Below are 12185 nucleotides of genomic sequence, written 5' to 3'. Positions count from 1 at the left end.
TATCTAACCGAAGTGATCGTTACGTTACTTTGCAAACCGTCAATTTCTTAGATATAGCTGTGCATTATTCTTAACAGACTGGATAGCAGCAGACAATAGAAGGCTTATTACAACCAGAAGAGACATGAGACTTTTATTTTTTAGAGACTTGAGACTTGACTTGGACTCGTGACCAAAGACTTGAGACTTGATCAAGTCTCACCCCACAAAGACTTGAGACTTGACTTGGACTCGTGACCAAAGACTTGAGACTTGACTTGGACTTGCAAAAAAAGACTTGTGAACAACCCTGCCCATACCCCAATAATATTTTATTGCAGATCAACATGAATCACACAAACGACCTATTTTGGATTAAAAACGGCAAATTTCGCCAAAAGATGACAAGTTTGCATCCCTGCTTGTTATTGTTTTCATCACAGAGCTGGGAAAATGGTGTATTGATTACTGATCCGTGCATGTCCAATTTTTTAACTGACTTTAGTTCTAATGTTAATGTTAATTTGATTTCAACCCATAAGTAATTATTTAAATTAACTCAACATTCCACATGATGGATTAGTGTTCCACATTTTTCCCACTAATTTGTTTATGATTAGGCCAATGGTAAAGAGAGACATTGATGACCCTGTGTCCTTTTTGTTAGCACGTGGTTCCATTTTGTCTAATGGCGTTGGACAGCTTCACTAAGAGTCACCCAGTTCTGCTCTGCTACAGTTCGGCTGAGTGCAGTCACAGAGATGCTATGGCTGCTCTACATGACATTAATGGTTTGGTCCGAGAATGGACACCATTTCCTGCACCCAGAGAGAATGACGGGCCTCAAACTGGATTTTACAGCCTTCATACTGTCTCACATGGGTCTGCTCCCCCCCACCGAGCCATGAACTGGAAGATTGACGTCTGCTCTGAACACTTGGAACTGTCACACCAGCACCAACCCTTGGGTCAGTTAGATGAGACTAACGGCTTCACTTAGGGCATTTGGTTCAGAAATATGACTCTCGTTACCACGGAGTGGGTTGTTTGTTTTTTTAAGGCTATTCATACTGCTATGCAGAGTGAAGAGCCCCTACTATTTTAACAAATAGGCCTAATGTCAGGGGCCTCTTACTGTCTACTTCTGCATGTATTCACATTATATGGACCATGTTTCCACCTGGTGAAACTAGGGCTGCACGGAACTCAGGCTACAATACAACCATTTTGTTCTGCTCTAACGATTCAATTTATAGATTCTACATCAAAATAGTTAGTTTTTATTGTTTCCAATGATAACGTCACCTTAAGTGGAGGAATGCAAACCTGTTTTAAAATGTAAGGTTTTGAATTTCTTTGACATTTCTCAGTAATGACACCCTCAGACGCCCACTATCATTTATACTATGCCTTCAGTGATAACTCAGATGCTTACATGGACTTGTATGTTTTACTTCATATCTAACAGAAGTAAGAGAGAAAGAGATGGGGAAGTGAGTAAAGAGGGAGATGAAGAAGAGAGAGGGATGACAAAGAGAAAATAGAAAGAGATGGGGAAGTGAGTAAAGAGGGGGATGAGAAAGAGAAAATAGAAAGAGATGGGGAAGTGAGTAAAGAGGGAGATGAGAGGGAGATGAAGAAGAAAGAGGGAGATGAGAGGGAGATGTGGAAGAGAGGGATAGGAAGGAGGAGAGATATTTGCGAGTTGCATGCTGACTCTGAGTTTTCTCAATTAATAGCTTATATAGACAATACCATGCTTAAATAGACTCCTAAGTTATTATTTCATATGTGACAATATGTAAGAAAAGGGAGGGAAGAGTCAAATTATATTGAGAAATTGAGCAATTGATTTCATATTGGAACATTCATTTCTCAAACCTATGTTTTATGGAAGAGGAAATGTACTTCTGATAAACTAATCCTTGATCAAACGGTAAATGGTGAATTAATATAACATCTAGAATCATTGAGAAAGGGTTATTCCACAGGGACTAGCTCACATTTAACTTAAAACAACATTTCTCTGCTTTGGACTGATGAGTATATGATTCTTGCATGTTAAATGACTAACACAAACCTTACATTTATAATGTGTCAGGAAGGCTCCCAAATCATTCTGAGGGGCCTATCCTATTTTTGTAATTGAATGATAATGTGCTAATCCATTACTTTGAGTTGTCTGCACTCAGGAAAACATCCCTATCAAGTGTTAAACAGCTCTGAAGGCCAAGGGTCAGAGAGAGAAGCACACTCTCCGGCTGCAGAGAGCAACTTATCCACGGGCAAGGAGGTCGTTCGAGATGAGAGGATTCTAATCTTCAACTTTCTGATGAGATGGGATGCTTCTTCATCTTTCTGCTCGGTGGGCTCAGGCAGACAACTCTGCAGGACGAGCGATGGTTTCAGAGGCATCTGGATGTGCCACTTGGAATAGGCAGGTGCACTGCTCTCAAGCAGATAGCAGAAGGAATACAGGCAGATGAGCCTCTGTTTCACTGGGAGATCATAAAGCGCTCACTGAATTAAGCCACAAAAGCAGAGCAATTGGGGGGGATTGAGATATGGCGCTCTGATGAAGAAGAGTTTTGAGCCAATCAGCACCTCAGTGCTAATCTACAGATAATTGAGATATGGCGCTCTGATGAAGAAGAGTTTTGAGCCAATCAGCACCTCAGTGCTAATCTACAGATAATTGAGATATGGCGCTCTGATGAAGAAGAGTTTTGAGCCAATCAGCACCTCAGTGCTAATCTACAGATAATTGAGTTATGGCGCTCTGATGAAGAAGAGTTTGAGCCAATCAGCACCTCAGTGCTAATCTACAGTATCAGGATGCCTTTACACACCAGACATTCTGTGTCATAAAGAGAGGAGGAGAACGAGTCAGGAGGACATGTTCTTCTAGCTCTGATACAAAGATAACATTTGAATTGAATGACCAGATGATTACAGATGTACAATTAATGATTGTTTTTGTATTCCCAATGAACAGATATGTGTTAAATAGTGGTGATAAATATATTTTGTCAGATCAGATTACACTTTCACACTTAACAAATTAATTAATTGATATTTTCAGATTTATAAGGTATTGAACAATAAGATATTTCTAATATTATAACAGACAATGTTACTATCCTTAATCATTACCAGGTAAAATGTACAACGAGGAAACCAGATTACAAGGCTCCCAATTCAGCGATTGAAATTGATTACAGCTGATACTCTGAATAAAGAACAGATGTTTTGATATTGATTACAGTTGATACTCTGAATAAAGAACAGATGTTTTGATTTTTTTCCTTTTCAGGTTGTTATTCAATAAAATGTTTGATTCTTCAGATTGTTAAACATTTTGAGAATTGTTTAGTTTTCCCTTCAGATTTTGAAATGACATAATGATTGATAGTTGAAGTAATGTAATTATGTTATCATGCCTTACTCTTGAAAAAAGCGTAATGAAGTAAACGTAAAGTAATGTTGAAGATTGAGGACACTGTAACTTTACAGATTACAGATTAATCGATTCATCACTGTGAATTTATACCTTAACTAGGAACCTTAGCTGGATCTCTCATGATTTTGTATTTACCTCAATTGGATTTCTTATAATCCTAAATTCTAATTGTGTTTTAATAAGTAATTGCCTTAAAGTAAATCTTTGGGATGTAAGCTGAATTTGAATTTGTGTTTGATGAATGAGATTAACTGAGTGATAAATGATAAAAGGTCTTATTTTTTAAACATATATTTTGCTATTATATTTTTGTATTTCATGTGTTCATTATTGTGTTTTGATAGTTGACTGTGTTCAATCATGGTGATTGAAGTGTTTTCAATCTTGTTCTACTTTTGATGTAATTAATGTGAGTGAGCCCACACAAACTCTGAAGACGCTTATTGATTTAAGTAGAGACTGAAATATTCTTTAGACCAATGTTAATTGATTATCATAAATTGATAAAAGGCTGGATCTGTAAAGGAATATTTTAGTCTTGTTAAAGTATATAGAGTTTAGTGACTTGTCCTCGGGAATCTGTTTCTGGTTAACCGCATATATTCCTGCCTGTAATGTGATCCTGTGTAGCTTCTCAGGAAGACACAGGTCAAGAGGTCATCTGATATCCTGTGGGGGGAGAAGCTTGGCTCATGTGGGTTTGCAATGCAACGAGTCTTTGTCTCGACATCTGGCATGCATTAAAGGAAAACCTGCGTGTTTTAGGGCCCTCCTCTTCTTATCTATAGATGTGTTCCTGGCTCCTTTGTCTTCAGAGTTTGCTGGTATCTTACATGAGAACTGTGGTATACTGTGATCTCTCCGGCCGTACGAATTCTCAATAAATATCAGTGTATTGACTAAGGCGAATCCAGTTTCCCTCATTTCATGATTGGCTCAACATTGCTGCAAAGAAGTTTTTACTTCACATTTACCATTATTGGATATTAGCTTAAAGGACATTAAACATTGTCCAATGGGGATTAGCAGTCAAATCCTAATTAGACATTTCAATAAATGCAACATTCGGAATGTTGAGGTTCAAAGGTCGGTCTTGAAAAACTGAAAAACCAACAGGATGTTTGTTGAGGCCGTTCTTGTCCCCATAGTAATTCTGTACAGATGAAAAGTAATGCACTGTACGTAAATAACCCACTTACTCAATTTGTATATAACTTTCGTAATCAATTCAGGTACATTCAACGTAACTATGAGCTATGACATACGACTTAGTTTAAAGAGTGCCAAAGTCCACATAGGGAGGAGGATGGGGTGGTTGGACAGGGATTGGCAACCAGGAGACTGCTGTTTGTTTCCCAGGTGAAATGGGAAGTTAACATTGATTTAATTGTAATGTAACTTATATTGTTAAGAAACGCCAACAATTTAAAACACAAAACACAAACCTTTCCTCAACCTAGGGAACAATAGTTGTATTGCTGCCATGTTATTCAAATGTGTTTTCCTAAACCCAACCTCGTTTTCTGTTCACTGGTGTAGTGATTGGTAATTTTCTTGGACATTTGTAGTAAAATTCATGGGAAAAAAATATATGACATTAGCATTAGCATTGTCACATGCACGAGGATCCAGTAATTTACTAACCATTTCCAAAGGTGCTATATGAATTAAGTATGCTTAAGTATTGAGATATGTTGGAGCTTTTGATCATATCACGTGATCGTCTTCAGCACGTACATTTACCCAATTGTACATAGTTACATTTCAATCCAGTTTGGACCACGAAAAAAAGGGAATTGGAAAATCTACATCTACAATCTGGACAAATGCAATCTGCTGAGGAAGATCATTTAGTACGCCAAAGCTCCGGAACCGTTTTTAAAAAACTAGGCCAAGAGGGGTGTTTTTTTGTTAATGGGAATACAAAATAAATAGTAACACCTACTGAAGGTAATGCTTCCTTACTGATTTTGAGGAAACGGTTTGTTAAGTCTGTAGTTTTCATTTAGCAGTTCCTTACAGATTTCAGTATAAGAATCCATAAACTAGGACGCAGTAAGAATAATTGCTGCAAACAGGCTGAATCTACAATATTTCAAATCTACAGTAATGCAGCTTATTGCTCTTCAATAGCATCCTCCCTCTCCCTCTTTCTCCCCCGTTCATCCTGCTTTCCTCTCAGCCACTCTTCCCCTCTCGTATATTTCCCGTGCCTCTCCACACCCTGTCTTCCCCTTCGCAATTTATGAATCCCTCTCTCTCCTCTCTCCTCTCTCCTCTCTCCATCCTCATGTCTCTAAATCTGTCATCCATTCTTTATTCACTCTATTTCCTCTCCTCCCTCAACAATTCCATGTTCTCCTCATCCTTCTTTTTTCTCCCTCTCTAGCTTCCTACATCAGTTAAATCCTCTTTATTCTCGGTTTTGTTTTTCAGTTCATCCCTCCCCTTTACACGTATCACTTCAGATCCAGTGTAATTGTTTTAAAAATGAATAAACATCAACTATACGGCTTCACAGCAGTTACACTGAGATGTTTTTTACTCGTGTGATGATCACTCAGGAAGGAAGATTCAAATATTTGAAGGAACTTTATATTTTTGATTTGATTCACGACACTTCAATGGCTCAGGGATTCGGTATATCACAAGAGCGCCGGGGGACAAAATGGATTAGTTTTACCACGGAGCAATTATAATAGTGAAAACAAAAGCATCTCCCTTTGCACTGAGCTAATGTTTCTCCTCGTCCCTTTCTCCCTTTCTTCTTCCTTGTTTATGTCCCCTCTGCCATTTCCTACTCTATTTCCTGCCTTCTTTTTTCTTCTCTTTGATGTTCAGTCCTCCCAGGTGGAAGAACATTTAATCAAGAACCTCATTGTTCTTAAAGAGTAACTAACCAGCCAATTACAATCTTGTTTTTGCTGACCTCCAGTGGTTTGGTTTCTCTGCCATAAGCTCGTAAATAAAATAAAAAGTAGTAAAGTGACTTTTTATCCGGTTTTAAGCCACATGTTTATGATACTGTTGAGCGAGCAAGACACCTCCACTTACTCTATGTCTGTATGTTTTGCTTTATAAAGTGATAAAAAGATACATAAACATTTGTGCCGTGATAAATGATGCATCCAAATTCCCGCTGTAAAAACCTTCAATTTCAATCGACAAATAAATAAAAAAAGAATCTTGAAACAAGCTTTATCCAACTTTCAGATTTCTGTAACTTTGTCTATTTGTGTTTGTAGATTTATACTTAACTTGCTTAAGGTTAGCATTAGAAAAGGCCTGAATAAAAAAATACATGTTTTCTTAATGTCAGTAATCAACTGGGGAAGTTTCAATATGTTATCCATATTCACCTCTAGTTTATTCCAACATGTAGTACAAACATATCCACATCTCTCAAAAATGTTTCTCTTACTCGAAGCAAGTAATCTCTCCACATATCACATTCTATCCCTAAAAACATGGCAAAAAAAGTATTTTTGATAACAGTAGTACTGCATTATTGAGAGATACAAAGATATATCGAAAATACCCACTGCAAAAACCTTTAACTCTATATGTCAAGGATTTTTACTCCAACTGTCTGTTATGAAAATAATTGGCAAAATAGCACACATTTATTGAGATTGCACATTATTTGCATTCTTTACAAAACTTGTAATACGAAAAATAATTGTCTCAATGGTAATTATGAATTGGGGAAGTGTACTGAAGGTCTAACATAAGTAAAGGATCTGAATACTTTGAACACTAGCCTCCTCTCTTTCTCTAATCCTCTCTTATCGCTCCATTCCTGCTGTACACTCCCCCTCCCCTCCCCATCCTGTAATAGATGGCCGATGTTGTTCGGTGTGACGGAGTCATTCTGCTGCCAGTCCATCTACCTACTGGTCAGATCTATAGGACAGCAGCTTAACACTATAAATCAACACACACACACACACCTGCAGCCCCCGATGGGTGTCTGCTCCCCCTCCAATCTGACGATTGATGCGCACCTTGTCGCTAAACAGCCCAGATAATTAAACCCCTCGCTTCCCTCCCCTGTGTGCGTAGGTGTGTGTGTGAAAGCCCTGCTGTTGCAGTGTAGCACAGGCATACACACATCCACTCTGTCTTCCTCTCACACACACACCATTACACTACAAACGCACACTTTCTTTCTGTCGTTGCACAAACACACAATCTCTCTTTCTCTTTACGCACACTCACAGAGATAAAAAAAGAGGGAGGAATGGAGGGAGAGAAAGCACCTGCTGGGCTGTAAAGCACTCAGACAAACGGCGTCTGTGTGTGAGAAGACTTGAACAAATGGGAAAATTATACAGTGGAACCAAAACGGCACCCTTTCACCCAAAGGTGCTTCACGTCGACCGGCTCAATGGGATTCTTGGAGCATAATGTCACAGCTTTGTTATTTATATAACCACGGTGTGAGACTAAGTTTGTACACATGCATTCAAACTTGACTCTTGTTAACGGTCTATAGGGTTTTGGTTATAGGTGGAGCATGATTAAGCAGATTAGTTTATGTGAAAGCATGGATAGATTACTGAACAGGCCGATCAGACACTTTTTGAAGGGACAGTAAACATGTCTTAGTGCAGTGGTTTTTAACTTCCAAACTAGTAACAGACAGGATATGAACTCTTCATGATATAGTGGACATTGTTACAATATAATGCAGTTTTCATACATTTGAAGGGTCAATGTTGAGGACACTTTGGTCACAGTTCTCATTAATATAATCAACAACTATTTAAAGGGGACCTATCATGCAAAATGTACTTTTTGATGTATTTTATACATAAACATGTGTCCCCGGTGTGTCGGGGAACTCACGCAGCATCAGAAAATAAAACCCTCTCTCTTTTCCTCCGTACCCAAATCTCTAAAAACGGGGGCACAACGGAGCTGATCCAGATTTGCGTCCGATATGACGTAATATCGGAAATGTGGACCCACGGTCCAATCAGAAACGTTGCTATCAGAAACAATGCCCGACTGTTTTGGACGTAATATGGTCGGTGCATGTTTACATTAGCATCGCTAACACTCAGCTAACCTGTACTGGAGAGCATGTGTGTGAAGAACAGGAAATAAAAAGGAACTCACCTTGTGGTATAACCGGCAAGAGAGAAAGCCTTTGAGCTCCATACTGTTTCAGAGACAATCCTTGATAATCCATGATATGGCGTTTCACCACGGCAGCATTTAGTTTAGACAGTAGCTGCCGGGTCCCGCATGAGCTCAGACCCCTCCTTTTTTATCAATGTTATACCCAAAATCAGCACTTTTGAAACAGGAAGTGAAATAGAGGGATATGAGGCATGGCTAGAATGGGTGATCTGTTTGGTTTTTTGAGCAAAACATTTCATAGACATGTTTTTTATATATTTGTATATATCTGAGACCTATGTTATTGCCTAAAAATAACATGATAGGTGACCTTTAAGCTATTTTTAACAATGTTTTAGTTATTTGTAGGTCATTCTTGCTATTACATTTAAACTGTTGTCTCATTCGGCTACTTTTGGTAATTTCAGATGTTAAACCATTATGTTTAGCTAACGCATTATTCCATCTGGCTAGCTCTTAATTTTAAGCTATCAATTTAACATTTAAAGGGTCAATGTTGAGGACACTTTGATCACATTTTAAATCCTATGAACTCGATTTAGAATGTAACATTAGGTCGGAGGTTTTTAACCATCAATCCATTACTTTCAGAACTATTTCAGAAATGTAGCTTTTATGTTTAAGTAGCTATCCAGCTTGCTTTTACTTTTTAGCTATGCAATTATTTAACAATGTATTACTTTAAGGTATTTGTATGTTGTTTGTAGGTTATTCTAGCTGTATTAGCTAACAACTTTTACAGTTTACTCATTAGACTACTTTTTCAGATAGTAAGCCGTGATGTTCAGCTAACTATTTCTGCCATCTGGCTAGCTCTTACCTTTTAGCTATCAAATTAACATTTAAAACATTATTTAGCAAATTCAACTATTTAGCTATTTCAATATATAACTTATTAGAGCCTATTACTTTTACTCAGTTAACTATTTCAACCATTTCTTAATTACTTTTATTTTTATAAACCATTTAGCCAATACTTTGAGGGAGGCTTCAATGTCTATAATCCCTTTCTTTTAGTGTTTTTAAAAAATATATATAGTTAAGCTACCTCCAAATGCTACTGTACTTATTTTGGGGATTCAGTCTTAGTTTAAATGTAATGAAACAACTACACAAAAGCAAAATGGCTTAAAGGTAGGGTAGGTAGTTCACTTCAGAAACCACCTGTCAGCCTTCCATCTCGTGCACACACTTATCTCCTGCCCTCATTGGTCATGTGCGCGTTCGTGTGTGTTGCAGGAGGGGCTCTGTAAGGAAGTCTGAAGGAAGGGGCAGATTTTTTCCGGTTGTGTACTTTCAAATTCTAGCGCACTCGAGCTGGTTTTCTCCATACTCCATTCTTACCTCACCTACCTTTAAGAGACAACTTAACATTGTAGTTTGTCTCCCTCAGGGTGAGTGTCTAGCTCCTATGTGTACAATTGGCATAGGCTCATTATAAATCCCAAATAAGAACACTAAAAAAAAAACGTGAACTCAAGAAAAACATATTTCCTAATTTTCCAGTTAACTTCGGCTGTATTTATCCTGCACCACAAACATCTCCGGCTTATCGCTCCAGCTGCTCTCCCCTTGAGGGAATGCCTCTCACCCATGAAACCCGGCTTTTAGCGCACTCATGTTTCTTCATACGAACACATGCAGTTTGATGAATGAATAATGAGCAGCCTATGGCCTCACGGTGACTTCAAGGACCAAAACAGACGAATCAAAGTGATAAAGACTTGATTTCCCAGCTAAATCCAGCTCTCGGCTTCTCACTAATGCACAGACACGTATGCCATTAGACGACACACGAGCCCTTTATCACTCGTGCGTAAAAACGGTCTGTGCCATCGGTCTCTCACCTCTCACATACACCCACGGACCAGGAGAATAACAACTCTCTCTGTATTCCTCTCTCACGTACACAAGTAGACATTAAGTAAACTCATCACATGTGCGTAAAATCGGACCGTGACATCCTCTTACCCGGCGTTTTTGGAGTAACTAATCCTGAATCCAAGCGGCAGAATCTTGACCAGTCGTTGCCGAAATAATCCCACCTCTGGTTCTCTCCTCGAGTGTCTTCTTTTAAATAAAAGGATAGAGGTTGTTTGTTATTCTCTCTGCCAAAAAAAACGAGATTAACAGCCTGAAAGAGGAAAGTCTCGCTTCTTGCGAAAATAATACAATCCCTCTCTACTCCAAGTCCGCTCCAATTAACTGCAGCTACGCATCTTTCCTCCTGTCTTGTGTCTCTGTTTCGGTCGGGGTGTAAAACAGTAGGTAGACCTCTGCGTTCAGCCTGTCTCTGTCCGGGCACTGGTGTGGAAGAGCCGCTCTACTTTGCGCAGCCAAAAATAACTTCCAATCTCCAAACTGGAATCCCGCGAAGCACTTGCGCTATAACAGTCCTTATTACATTATTATAATGATTTCAAATGGAGATAGTTGGGTCAATTACGAGTTTTTGCTCATTCTTGGAGTACTTTATGGTACTTTATGCCCTTGTTGTATTCTAACATTTATTTATTGCAGAGTGTGAAGACGTAATGTTGTATTTGTAAAGATACATTTATGTATCATTATTTGTTTTTACTTTATTATACGTTTTATTAAAGGGTTATTTTTGGTTTGAGGGCCAAATTGGCAAATAGATCGACCTTAATGATGAGATAATCGATTAACCCACTTTGCAGGTTGGGGTCGTTAATATATTGATTAATCGATTAACCAATCAAGAGGAGATGTTAGAGAAGCTGCAGTGCAGGGTTTCCCCTTTTTTTCGTCTTAAAATCCAACACCAAGTCCAAGTGTTATGGTTGCAAATGTCAATTAAGAAATTGATTACAGCCGGCAGTCCATATCCAGATATAAATCGAAGATATGAAATGAAAAGCTTGAGGTCTTTTCTGCTCTTTTTTGTCCTAATCCATCCGATAAGACATTTTTGGAAATAAGATACCACGCGTGTTCTCCATTTCTCTCCTTTACTTTTCTCCTTCTCTGTCCAAATACACGTCCCTTCCAGGTCAGAGTGCTTTACCCTCCTGGATCCGATCCCGAACTGCACTTCTGTGCCAAAATCACTCACAGAAAGTCCACTTGGAATGACTTTTGGAAATCCTTCAGCGAAGGAGCAGCGGCGGAAGGAAAAGCGCGAAGCCTTCAGATGCTTCTTATGGTGCTCCTCCACAGCGAGTGGGAGAGAAGGGGGGGGAGGAGGGAGAGAAGCTGGGTGCACTCGCTCTCAGCAAAATAATAGACAGAACAGAAGGAGAGATGTGGAGGAAATAGTCCGTTACTGTGATTAAAACCAGAAAAGAGAAACCCTACTTTTGGCTCGTTAGCCGAAATAACTGGAAAGAAAAGGGGAGTGAAATATCTTTAGTCTAGAAATAACAACGTCTCTTTACTGGTTTCCCTCAGATACTTCACCACCTGCCCGGGGAAGGACAGATAAGAGACATCCAATCTGCCACATTTTGCGGAGGCTTTTATCCAAAGTGCCTTAAGAGAGTCCACCAGAGAGCGCGGAGCAGCCAGGATATGAGAGAGAGAGAGAGAGAGAGAGAGAGAGAGAGAGAGAGAGAGAGAGAGAGAGAGAGAGAGAGAGAGG

At 39.0% G+C, this 12185-nt stretch overlaps 1 protein-coding gene across 7 annotated transcripts in view; it reads right to left on the bottom strand.

Moving 5' to 3' along the window:
• il1rapl2 (interleukin 1 receptor accessory protein-like 2) overlaps nucleotides 1–12033 on the bottom strand; it is a 608994-nt gene extending 596961 nt beyond the window's left edge. For all 7 annotated transcript variants that reach the window (XM_034217408.1, XM_034217411.1, XM_034217412.1 and 4 more), the window contains exon 1: nucleotides 10556–12033. The gene's annotated coding sequence lies outside the window, so the exon portion shown is untranslated. The remainder of the gene's footprint in view (nucleotides 1–10555) is intronic.
• Between the last annotated feature and the right edge of the window lie 152 nt (nucleotides 12034–12185).

Source organism: Gymnodraco acuticeps, unplaced genomic scaffold (genome assembly GCF_902827175.1).
Source record: "Gymnodraco acuticeps unplaced genomic scaffold, fGymAcu1.1, whole genome shotgun sequence".
Lineage (NCBI taxonomy): Eukaryota > Metazoa > Chordata > Actinopteri > Perciformes > Bathydraconidae > Gymnodraco > Gymnodraco acuticeps.
The sequence above is the reverse complement of the archived record's forward strand: the minus strand, read 5'-3'. Positions and strand labels throughout refer to the sequence as shown.